This window comes from Hylobates moloch, unplaced genomic scaffold (genome assembly GCF_009828535.3).
Source record: "Hylobates moloch isolate HMO894 unplaced genomic scaffold, HMol_V3 SCAFFOLD_2, whole genome shotgun sequence".
NCBI lineage: Eukaryota > Metazoa > Chordata > Mammalia > Primates > Hylobatidae > Hylobates > Hylobates moloch.
In genome coordinates this window covers 74,109,169-74,121,541 of record NW_026652277.1, presented here as the reverse complement: position 1 = coordinate 74,121,541, position 12,373 = coordinate 74,109,169, and the positions used below count along the sequence as shown (strand labels likewise).

General features: G+C 33.4%; 1 long non-coding RNA gene across 3 annotated transcripts in view; it reads left to right on the top strand.

Moving 5' to 3' along the window:
• Positions 1–12,085, top strand: part of LOC131382512 (uncharacterized) — a 134,597-nt gene extending 122,512 nt beyond the window's left edge. For 2 of the 3 annotated variants that reach the window (XR_009212050.1, XR_009212051.1), the window contains 2 exons: positions 9,536–9,676; positions 11,392–12,085. This is a non-coding gene — a long non-coding RNA (uncharacterized LOC131382512). The remainder of the gene's footprint in view (positions 1–9,535; positions 9,677–11,391) is intronic. The other variant, XR_009212052.1, reaches the window with a different exon arrangement.
• Positions 12,086–12,373: the final 288 nt, after the last annotated feature.

Sequence of the window (12,373 nt, the reverse complement as noted above, 5' to 3'; positions counted from 1 at the left end):
AAAGGGAACACTAGTGAGCATTTTCCACTTGAGGGTAACTGGGACTTAATTTTTCTGAGACTATGTAGAATGTAACTTAGAGCTGTCCCTCTGAGGGAACAGAGAGTGAGATAGTTGTTTAGCAACTATTTCATCATTTGAAAGTTTCCCAAGGAATATCAACTTTCTAAAAATGTTGACCTGCTATGCATGGTTCAAATTGACAATAGTAGCTAGAAATTGCTCTCAGGCAGAGACACAGAGAGCTTTATGGTAACTCTGCAGGTGACCTTCAGATTAGGTCAAACGGATGTAAGTGGGACACACGCAGTGTTTCCTCTGATTATGATTTATACAATTCAGATCCATTTGCACAACATATTTGGTCCATTGTGAACTCTCAATAATTCTCAAAGTTGGCGATGAGTTATAATTATTAAAAAGAAAAAAAAGCAAGAAAAAGACTTCCCAAAGCACAAAGGACAGTTAATAGTACAAGATAGAGTACTCACTGCTATAGTTAGTCTTAATGTCATAATTAAAATTAATGATCACTGTCTCTACTATCCTTCTTAAATTGTTTTCACCTAGGCGATTGGGACCTTGTATAGCAACCATCCCTTCTTCCATGGCTTACAAGTTTATGAACCCACTTTGAGACAAGAGGTCTTTTTATTTCCACTGAAAAAGATATCCTGTCACATGGTTGCTTTGAGACTCCTTGGCTTGGTATTAATGAGAGAGTCAAAGCCCTCCAAACTCTGTGCACATTTCTTAAATATACATCCGATATGGTTTAGCTGTGTCCCCACTCAAATCTCATCTTGAATTGTAGCTCCCATAATTCTCATGTGTTGTGGGAGACACCCAGTGGGAGATATGTGAATCACGGGGGTGCTTCCCCCAGACTGTTCTCGTGGTAGTGAATAAGTTTCACGAGATCTGATTGTTTTATAAGGGGAAACCCCTTTTGCTCAGTTTTCATTCTATCTTGTCTGCCACATGTAAGAAGGGCCTTTTGTCTTTCACTAAGATTGTGAGGCCTCCCCAGCCACGTGGAACTGTGAATCCATTAAACTTCCTTTTCTTCATAAATTACCCACTCTCAGGTATGTCTTTATCAGCAACATGAAAACAAACTAATACAGCAGTCTGCTTCCTCCCACCTCTTGATGTCTAATCTTCAAATATTATTTTTTCAATCCCATCATTATGCAGTTAACCATATGCTAAAATCTCTACCCATAGGAGAATTTCACCTCACTGTTCTTTCAAGCCATTTTTAACTTTGTATCAAAAGAGCAAAATACATTTTGATAATCTCAAATTAGTTCTAAAGTTCAATGTTGATTTTATATCAAACAGCAATTTCTATTAAAATGAGACACTTTTGAAATTAGAATAATTTCTAATATAATACTGAATTTATTTTAAGAAACCATGATTCAACCCCTTGCTTAAAGCAATTAACATATACCTGGGGACCAAGAATGTACAATATCGTTTTTGCTCCAAACGTTGCTGAGAGGATAAAATCTAGTGTATTAATACATGTTGAATTACACTGTGTAATGTTTATATAATTGCTTTACATAATGTGTAGTGCAATGGAAATGCAAGTTTCTACTATTTCCAATTCTATTATTGTGGTATTATAATTATTTCTGCATGTTCCCTCTTGATTTATTTTTAGGAAAAGCTTCTACAATCATAAAAGCATACAAAATATTTCCTTAACTATTTCTGAACCTTCTTTTTTTTTTTTTTTTTTTTTGAGATGAGTTTCGCTCTTGTTATCCAGGCTGGAGTGCAATGGCGCAATCTCAGCTCACAACAACCTCTACCTCCCAGGTTCAAGTGATTCACCTGCCTTGGCCTCCCGAATGCTGGGATTACAGGCGTGTGCCACCATGCCCAGCTAATTTTTTGTATTTTTAGTAGAGATGGGGTTTCACCATGTTGGTCAAGCTGGTCTAGAACTCATGACCTCAGGTGATCCACCGGCCTTGGCCTCCCAAAATGCTGAGATTATAGCCATGAGCCACCGCGCCTGGCCCTTTGAATCTTTTTAATTCAGCACTTATAGATTTAAAATTTTAAGTGATCATGAATATACAGATATCTTCATGCAAAAATATACAGTTTAGTTGACTAGAAACCTTCACTGGCATTTGGAATAAATATAATGGCATAGGTCACAACATTTTGTAGATGTAATTAGATATCAAAGAAGATTAAAATTAAATGTTCGGATACAGAGATTTTTATACTACCAATGCTATAGTGTTAGACATTCTCTCTTTATTTCTCTTATTTTGTCTCTTCAGTTTAACAATCAAATTGATTTATAAGTTTAGATAAAATTAGGATTTTAACCTCCTATGTGACATAAAATTCATGAGCTGTCTGGAGAAAATAAATCATAATAAGCACCTTGTCTCATTGGACTCTGATATGACATGTATATGTGAACAAACATATCTGCGAGGAACAATTTTAAGGTTTCTGTTGTCATCACAATCATCTTCATCATCTTTATCAACACCATTATAAGCACTATCATCAAATGAAAATTATTTTAATCACTGAATACACCAAAACTCTAAGTCATAAGGAGGCAAGATATACATGGCCCAATGATATACCTTTGGTAGAAAATAAATTCTTTTGAAGGTTAAACTTTAGTGATGGACTGTTGAGATGGGCTGAGTTCATAGAGAGGTCAGACATAAGATGGACATTGAATATTAAAGAAGAATATAAAATTATTCTAATAATTTAGAATGAAAGCCTGTAGACAGAGGGCCTGTAGATGAAGGTCTGTAGACAGAAAATATGCAGAGAGTGGAGAATATTTATTCGATCAATTTAATAAAGGTACAAAGTTTATGCAGGAGAGTGCGATAGTATTTGATACATAGAAAATGGAAATATATAGAATGACTTACATCTGGACAAATTATCTAGGACTTTATCCTATATTCGTGGGGAACTATCTATAAATATTTTAGTCTGTGAGTAATGACTATAGTCAAGTATAATCTGATAGCATTTTATAGACTTGATTGGATTGTAGTTGATTAAATAAACTGACACCATTGCAGTGTTACATAGTTCAGGGCCACGGAAAAGTAGATTCTCTACTATGAAAGTTGGACAATGTGCAAAATGAGATGGATAATTCCAGCAGAGAAAAGAAAACAATCTAAAAAATCAAAAGAAAATTTTAGAAATAAAAAACACATAATAGATATAAATAATACCAGCAATGGACTAATGCATAAACTTGACACAACTGAAGATGTAACCAGTGAATTTGAATATAAGTCAATGGAAATTACTGAAATAACATCAGATCGCTGAGAAAAAATATCAAATAATCTTATGAAACAGGACCCATGGAATGCCAGAGGAAAAGAGAGATAATACAGAACAAGAGAAATGTTTAAGACTGATGATTGAGAAATTTCTGCAATTATTGATAAAGAGATCTATAAATTCAAGAAGCTCAGAGAACGCCAAGCAGAAGAAATGTCAAACCAAACCAAATTAAGTAACAACAACAAAAGAAAAATAAGGCCCATAATATTTAAGCACCCGAAGACAAAAGATAAATGGGAAATCTTGAAGATATCTATATTAAATACATAGAAATAAAACTAACAATAAAAAACCATGCAATCCCAAAACACAATGGACTTTGATCTACAAAGTATGTCTCAACATTGAAAGAGAGACAAAGTCTTTCTCAGACAAAAAACACTATGCTGTAAAAATTATTAAATAAATTTCTTCCAGTAGAGAAATATCAGATCAGACAGAAATATAAATCCATTAAATCAAAGAAGAATGTTGGAAAGATATTTTTTTCATTTTTAATTACCTATAGTTAACCATGTAAAGCAAAAATAATAGTAATATATTGTATAAAGCAGATAAAAAGTAATGTCATAACAAAATACAAAAATTGGGAGAGAGAAATGGAAAATATAATCTACAACTGAAAGTCCTTCCACTATACATGAAGTAGTAAAATACTACTTGAGAATATAACATTTTTAATTAAAAATCTGTCTTGTAAAAATAGGGTAACCACTAAAGAATTAAATAATAATAAAAAGTGAGAAAAAATAAAAAACAATAAGAAAAGAAGCTGAAAAACAATAGGAAAAAATAACCAAACAAACAAATAGAAAACAGCAATATGGTACGTTTTAATTCAATTATAAAAATAATCACATTCAATGTGAGTGATGTGAATGGGCCTAAATTTGCAGTGCCTATGTAAGAAAGAGGCTTAGTTAAAACATCAGAAAACATTCGTCTTCTCCAGCTCTCCATGACCACAATAAAAGGTGTAAAATAAAAATAATAATGGAGTATAATATGGAGAGCTGCAGGAAATAAATTCTTTCTGGGAAGCAGTACAAAGGGAAGATGTAAAGTAAAGCATGGGGCCTAAAGCCAAGTGTGGAGTAGATATTGAGAAAATATGTCTTGCAAATGGGCCCATACAATACATGAAAGGAATTTCTGAAGGATTTGAGCCTTCAGCTTCACGGAGGGTAACTAGAGAAAAGATAAATCTCAAACTCAGCCCTATTCCTTACCAGACTAATGCAAAACCCCAAACTAAAGACTCAGAGAAAGGAAAGATGTGCTCATCCCTAACTACAACAAATATGTGACTCAGTATCTTCTGTGCTATATAACGCTCAGAATTCAATACAACAATTACAAGGCATGCAAATACAAAAATTATAAGGCATGCAAAAAAACAAAAAGACAGAAACAGTCTGAAGATGAAACAGTCCTCAGAACAACACTATAATGTGACACAGATGTTGGTACCGACAGTAAATTTAAAATAAATATTACCAATCTAATATAGGTTTTAATGGAAAAGCATTACAAGCAATATAAAATGTATATTGTAATAGATAGATGGAAACATTAAAATATAACAAACAGAAGTTGTAGAAATAAAAAGAATGCCTCTGACAGGTTCACCAGTAATCTCAACAGAGCAAATAAAAGAATCAGTTAATGTGAAGGCAGGTCAGTAGAAAGTCAAACAAAAACAAAGGGAAAAAAGTATTAAATAACAGGTAAAATCATACAAGATATATGAGACAATACCAAACATTTATAATCAGAATCCCATAAAAAGGGGGAAAAGAGAAAGGAGCAAAGGAAATTTTGAAGAAATAATGGCAAAGGATTTTTCAATATTAGTGACAAAATACCCAACACAATCAAAGATAAGTATTACAGCAGAATTCTTAGCAGAACTCGCGCCAGCAAAAAAGATAGTGCAGTGACATTTTCAACGTGCTAAAAGAAAAATACCCATACTTTGTTAAAAAATACATTTGAAAATAGAAATATATAAATCCACAATATAATATACATTTAGATTTCAACACTCCTCACTGAGTAATTGAAAAAAAAGAACATACAGGCTGAAAAGCATAAGGATATAGACGGCCTGAATAAGAATAATGTATTTACAGAATAATCTACCAAACAACAGCAGAATGCAACATTCTTCTCAAGTGAACACAGCACATTCACTGCATTTCTCTCTATTTTTAAAGTATAGCTTATGTCTTTAAGTTAGTATTTTAAAACTTGGGATTTTATTTTTCATTTGTTAATTTTATTGAATTTCTTAAATAATTTGTTTATATTGTAATACTATTTTGCAAGGAAAAAGAAAAAAAAACAAAACTCCTGATCCTTCAACCCAGATAGTTTGAAATGCTATTCACAACTTTTTTAAACATTATTTTTACTTTTGGAAAATTATATTTTTCATTGATTTGATTCACTAAAATAAAGATTATTGATATTAGCAACTGAGAATTTGAATTTTATCTTACAGCTTTATAACTGACATCTATTACATTTCCTAGCGATCAATTTTGTATCTGACATTTTAAGCAACATACTTGTAAAAGCTGTAAGACTCTTAGGGAAATATAACTCAATTAATTGTGGAAGAGGAAGGAAAAGGAAAATATACTTCATTAAAATTAGATCTATATTATATGCCCACTTAATGTCACAGAGATATATTAGGATAAAGAAAGATGAAATAAAATTTAAAAATTACACAAGTTTAGGGGTAATGAAGTAAATTTAATTTTACAATAATATGTTGTAAAAAGTAATATTAAGTAACAGTGATTGAGAAATAAGACATAATATTATAAATACTTTAAAATAATTTGTAAATAAGTATACAAGTCAGTTTCTACCTTTTTCACTTTAAATTTATATTCTAACATGAGCAGAGTCACCCTATGTGTAGTATTAGCCTTTAGATCAACTATTCATTTTCTCTTTTATCAGTACATGACGAGGTTATAGGTATTTAATAAAAGTTTCACAAGTCAATATACCATTATTGAGTTGGAATACCTGGATACTTAAGCTCTCCCTTGAACAATTTAAAAAGAAAGAGTTAAATAAAAAAATCGTTAGGAAAAAGTGGCATTTTTATCTTATGTTTCATAAAGAAAAATATGAACAAGACCATGAAAGGACAAGGGGTCTCTGACTAGAAGTAGCAAAAAAGTAAATGATAATTGATGTTAACTTTGAATGATGATTACAATATTCACAGACCAAGTTGATAGGAAATGAATACCAGAAAAAATAGATAATATGTACAAAGACTTCGACAGTCTGAAGGACAAATATATTATCATTTGTTTAGAAAACTATATTAAATGCAATATTAAATGCTCTATATAACAATGTATATAGAGCATTTAATATATTTATATTTTATTATTTACATATTCAAAATACTATTATACTATCAAAACTTAGTGACTATATATATGCCACTAGATATAAAATATATAAATATATTAATGCCACTAAGTTCTGATAGTATATTAGTATTTTTGCTATATTGTAAAATGTTATCTTGCACTTTAGTTTTTCTATTGATTAAATAAAAATATACTCTGCCTATTTCAGAAATTTCTAATAAATTTCATGCAAAGGTTAATGTTATCCACAAATTTATTACTATTATTATTACTAATATTTTTGTATTGCCAATCAATTATACTATAATTCAGCAAACTACCATCTGCATATGTTCGAATTAGAAACCTCATAGTATTTAATGCTAGCTATTCTACCTGTTAAAGCTAGATGTTTCAAGGTTCTTTGTACGACGAACGTTTATTACTTACTAAGCTCACAGCACATTGGAGTTTGTGGGTGGTTGGTGGGGAATACAAAAAGAGTGTTCTTCTATAGGCAGCTATTCACAAGATCTCTGCCAGCCTGCAATCTGTCATTATCATCACTTGGCTTTAAGGTTACTGTATTATGTTTTGCATTACTATAAAGGAACACCAAGTGCTGGGTAATTTACAAAATAAAGAGGTTTATCTGGCTCATGGTAGTGTAGTTTATTAAGCATGACACCAGCAACTGGTCAGCTTCTGGTGAGGCCTCAGGAAGCATTTACTCATAGCAGAAAGTGAAGGGGAAGCAGATACGTCACATGGCAAGAGGGAAACGAAGAGAGGTACCAGGCTCTTTTAACAATCAAATTTCTTAGTAACTGAAAGAGTCAAAACTCACTCATTACTGTGAGGAGGGTCCCAAGCCATTCATGAGGGATTTGCCGCATGATCCAAACACCTCCCACGAGGCCAACCTCCAACACTGGTTTCACCTTTCATATGAGATTTGGAGGAGACACACTTCCAAACTATCAGTTTCCCTGTTATCATCACAAGCCAATAATAATCCTGAAAGACACAATTGCAAACACCATACACCATAATCTCAAATATTGAAACGTAAGAATATCAATATCCTCAAAGTCTAAATAAACTCAAAAATCACAATCCTAAAAAAAATCAAAATCTGAAAAATATAATTCTTGAATAGTTTCAAAATCATTTTATAAATATTTACTTACATTTTTAAAAGCAAATTTATCTGAGAAACATAAAATTATGACATTTCATAGGCCAATTTGAACAATAATATAGGCAATAATGATATAAGTATTTTTGCAAGCATAAGCACTAATTATACTAACGACAATCACATGTGTATACAAGTTACAAGCAGATGAAATGTATTCACAAAGAAATAGGTCAAGACCAAAATGTATAAGCACAAATCAGTATGGTTGGTAATAATGTACACTCATAACTCGTCATCTAAAATACTGTTAGGAACAACCTAAATCTTTGAGAAAATAGAATAAAAATCACAATGGGTCACCACTGCATATGCAGTAACCCAAAAAGTTGAGAGCTCAAGAAATTTCACCAATCCAGGGGCACAAAAAGAACATATCTTCATTTACTAAGGAAATGTCAATATTTTTACATGAAAAGCAGAGAAGCAGACGATGTAACTCTCAGACTGTGGCTGTAAGCCTCAGGACCTGGGGACCTCTGGTGTAAGTCTTGGAGTACAAATGCTGAAAAGCTTGGAGTTCTGATGTTCAAAGCAGCAAAAGAAAAGTCTACTCTAGTTGTCAGAGAGGGACCAGTTGCCTTTCTGTACCTGCTCTCTCTGGTTCTCCAGCTGATTAAATGGTTTCCACCAATATTGAGGGCAAGTTTTCCTCGCCTTGTCCACTCAGACTCACTCACTAATCTCCTCTGGAACATTCTCACAGACATGTCCAGAATAACGCATTACCATTTTTGGGTATTCCTTAATTTTGTCAAGCTGACACTTAAAATTAAGGTCACAAATCTACTCCTTGTCAATTAGGAATCCATATACATCTCCTTAAGCCATACTTAATTTCTAAATAAAGACAATAACAAGGTAATAGTTCCACGATGCAAGTATCCTATGATTATGCTTTTGGGGATTTTAGACATTAAGGATTTAGACTTAATGAATTTTGATAATTTATTATTTCAACATTTGGAATAACAGGGTTTGGGATTGTGATTTTGAGATTATGATCTAAATCCATTATTATCTGTCATAAATAATTTCATGGAGATTTTAGAGCTTAGAATAGTCATATATCATGCATATCCACATTCAAATGTTCAGAACTCTGTCACATGGTCCTGCCAGAGAGTCACGAAGTGTAAAAAATGTAGTTCTCTGTATGGTGAGGGGAAAAAGAAAATGGTTTTGTGAATGCCAATGCCCAACACTGTCTTCGCCAGACAAAGTACCAATTAAGGTTGACATTTGAAAAAAGTTTGAACATCAATATATGATACAATTTCAGTGGATGAAACACTACATTTAAATTCCAAAAATTATTTTAATGTTAGATATAGCCGATTCACAAAGGTCATCAACATAATTTTTCTCCCATAGGTAAAATTTGATTTCATACAGTAATATATTGTTAACATTTCTCTTTCTTGTTCTGATTTTAAAAGTACAGGGATAATTTTGATTTTTAAAATCCTGGGGAACAAAGTGCTCAATTATAATTAATATTTGCAAAAGATAAACACAGTTTAATATTAATTGGAAACAATGAATACACCATAAATTATTTTATTCAATGAGGCTTTGTAATTTTAATTTGTTTCAGAAAATCTTCCAGATTGACACAGAAACGAGAATGAAATATCACCTCTCAAGTGAGAATTCAAAAGGCTGTTGTAAATGAGGAGAAGAATTTCAAGCTAGTAAATCTTGGGTGATTAACTTCAAGAAGCAAGCTTATAACAAGGTGAGACTCTGAGGATGACAGTATACTAATTAATTCATTGGGTCATCACGAATCATCTTTGATCTAAAATTAACATTTTATATGTACTATGCAAAAGCTCACTTTATTAGAATATTTATAAGCACTAGGATATTTACATATTAAGTTATGTTTTTAGGATCCTCCTGGGATTGCCATATGTTCAATAAATAGACCTGCTTTGTTCTCTCTCTTTCACTGTCAATCTCTCTTTGTCTCTCTCTTTCACTCTCTGTATCTCTCTCTCTGAGAAAGCAGCTGGTCTTTCTCCTGTAAAACTGCTCTCAGTTCACACTAAGAGTTGCTGATCAACACATTTAATGATGCATTTGACATTATTTCACAGAACACTGATTATGTGATGACTTTGGATAGTGTTGACATCAGTGTAAGCAGTTAAAAAACAAAAATAAGTTAGTATGTTCTGTTAATTATTTAGAATGTTTGATAGCTCTGATCAAACATTTTATGTCAGTTTTAGTACTAGAATAGGGTAGTTATAGTAATTCCATGTAAAATAAATACCCTAATATCCCAGTAATTAAACAGTAAAGGATTTTTGGTAAACCTCACCTAAAAAGTAATCTTATATATCAATTTATTCTCAGAAAGATGATTTTTTAATTTTTTCCAGGGCCATTAATTTCAGGAGTCCATTTTCATATAAACTGTAGTTTTAAATAAATTCATTTTTACTTATAATTTAAATTGTTTATAGTCAGTAACAGGATATTCAACTGTAATTAATATGAATAGTCATAGTGTAGTTTTTGTGATATTGAAATAACTGATTTTCTGCTTGAATATAGAGCAGCCAGGGAGGTTTTTATGTTACTTTCAGAATAAAAAGTGTGAATGTTATTGGTTGTAAATATGGCAACTTGAATATGTCACAGTGATTCAATTGAACTCCCAAGTACAGCATTTTTTCTTAAGCAGTGATGTATCAGTGAACGTCTTACATCCCTTTAGAATGAAAAAGAAAAAAAAAAATTAAAGGCCTCTCCCATTATAAAGAGAAAATGTGGCCAGGTGCTTTGGCTCATGCCTGTAATCCCAGTACTTTGGGAGGCCGAGGCAGGCAGATCATTTGAGGTCAAGAGTTCGCGACCAGCCTGGCCAACAGAGTGAAACTCCGTCTCTACTAAAAATACAAAAATTGGCTGGGTGTAATGGCGTGCACCTGTAGTCCCAGCTAACTGGGAGGATGAGGTAGGAGAATCCCTTGAACCAGGGAGGCAGAGGTTGCAGTAAGCCAAGATTGTACCACTGCACTCCAGCCTAGGTGACAGAGCCAGACTCCATCTCAAACAAAAATAAGTAAAATAAATAAATAAATAAACAAACAAAGAGGAAATTTATTTTAAAGGCTTTACTTCCAACAATATTGCTCGGTGTTAGAATTTCAGCCAGTGAGTAGCAAACACTGGTATTTAATAGGATAATTCAATACTTAAAGAAATAAAGACTTCTAGAATCTTCATTCTTTCTTATGACTCTTATATCAAGACAGAAAAACTAAAATGTATTATGTGATATCATTCTGTGTAGGACTAAAAGTCACTGTGGCATTTTTGTGGTCTTCAGAGTTATAGCTCAGGGATAACAGTAATTAGAGTAATATGTACAAATGTCTATTTAAACAGAAAAGCTAATACATGTATCTCCTTTTTTTTTCCCTGAATTTCACCATAAAGCACAGAGTATTGAAGGACACAATAAATGATGAGAAATATCAACACAGTTTTTGAAGGATAAAACTAGAAGAAAGAATCTATAACTCATCTAGAAGAGCAGAAAAAGATGAACTCTGAATTCTGGCTATTATGGATGCCTTATGAATCAAGACAATTCACCCTGAAGAACTCCAGACAGGAGCGGGAATTATAGGGTTCCAGTACTTCAGGAGGCAGGATGAGGTAGAACTGAAATAGGTAAATCCACATAAAGATAAATAAAAAGGAAAAGTGATATGGATAGGAGACAGGGAATCACTGTTTGAAGACAGCAGTGCCCTGGCAAAGGCCCCACCCTCAAGCCTGAAGACACAAAGCCCTAAATGAGGACAGACATTCCTGTTTTTGTGCCCAAAAAGTTGCCTTTTGGCCCAATATGCCCCCTATCCTGTATCCATATAAACCCCGAACCCCAGGCTCCAGAAGCAGACTAGCATAAGACAAGCAGACGAATGGCAGAATAACACAGCAGAGAAAGAGAGAAGAGGAGGAAGGTCTGAACGTAAAGAGGAGTTTAGGTTGCTGTGGTTGAAGAGGGGTTTGGCTGCTAGACAGCCTAGATCATCTTTCCACTTCATCCCCCGCTTCTGGCTCCCCATCAATCCCACTGACAGCCACCTCCACCACTCAATAAAACCTTGCATTTATCCTTCAAGCCCGTGTGTGACCAGATTCTTCAGGGATGCTGGACAAGAACTTTGGATACAGAAAGCTGTCACACTCGCCCTCTGCCCTTGCAAAAAGTCAGAGGGTTCACTGAGCTGGTTGACACTTAAAGTCCTCTGTGGATGGCGAGGCTAAGAGCATTGTAACATTGGGGTTGCAGGCACACACCCCTAGACACTACCACAGGGCAGGAGCACAAAAAGCTCACCCTGGCCTCTGCACCTGGCCGCCGTTATCATGTTGAGGCCAAGATACTTTTAATATTCAGAGTGAAGAG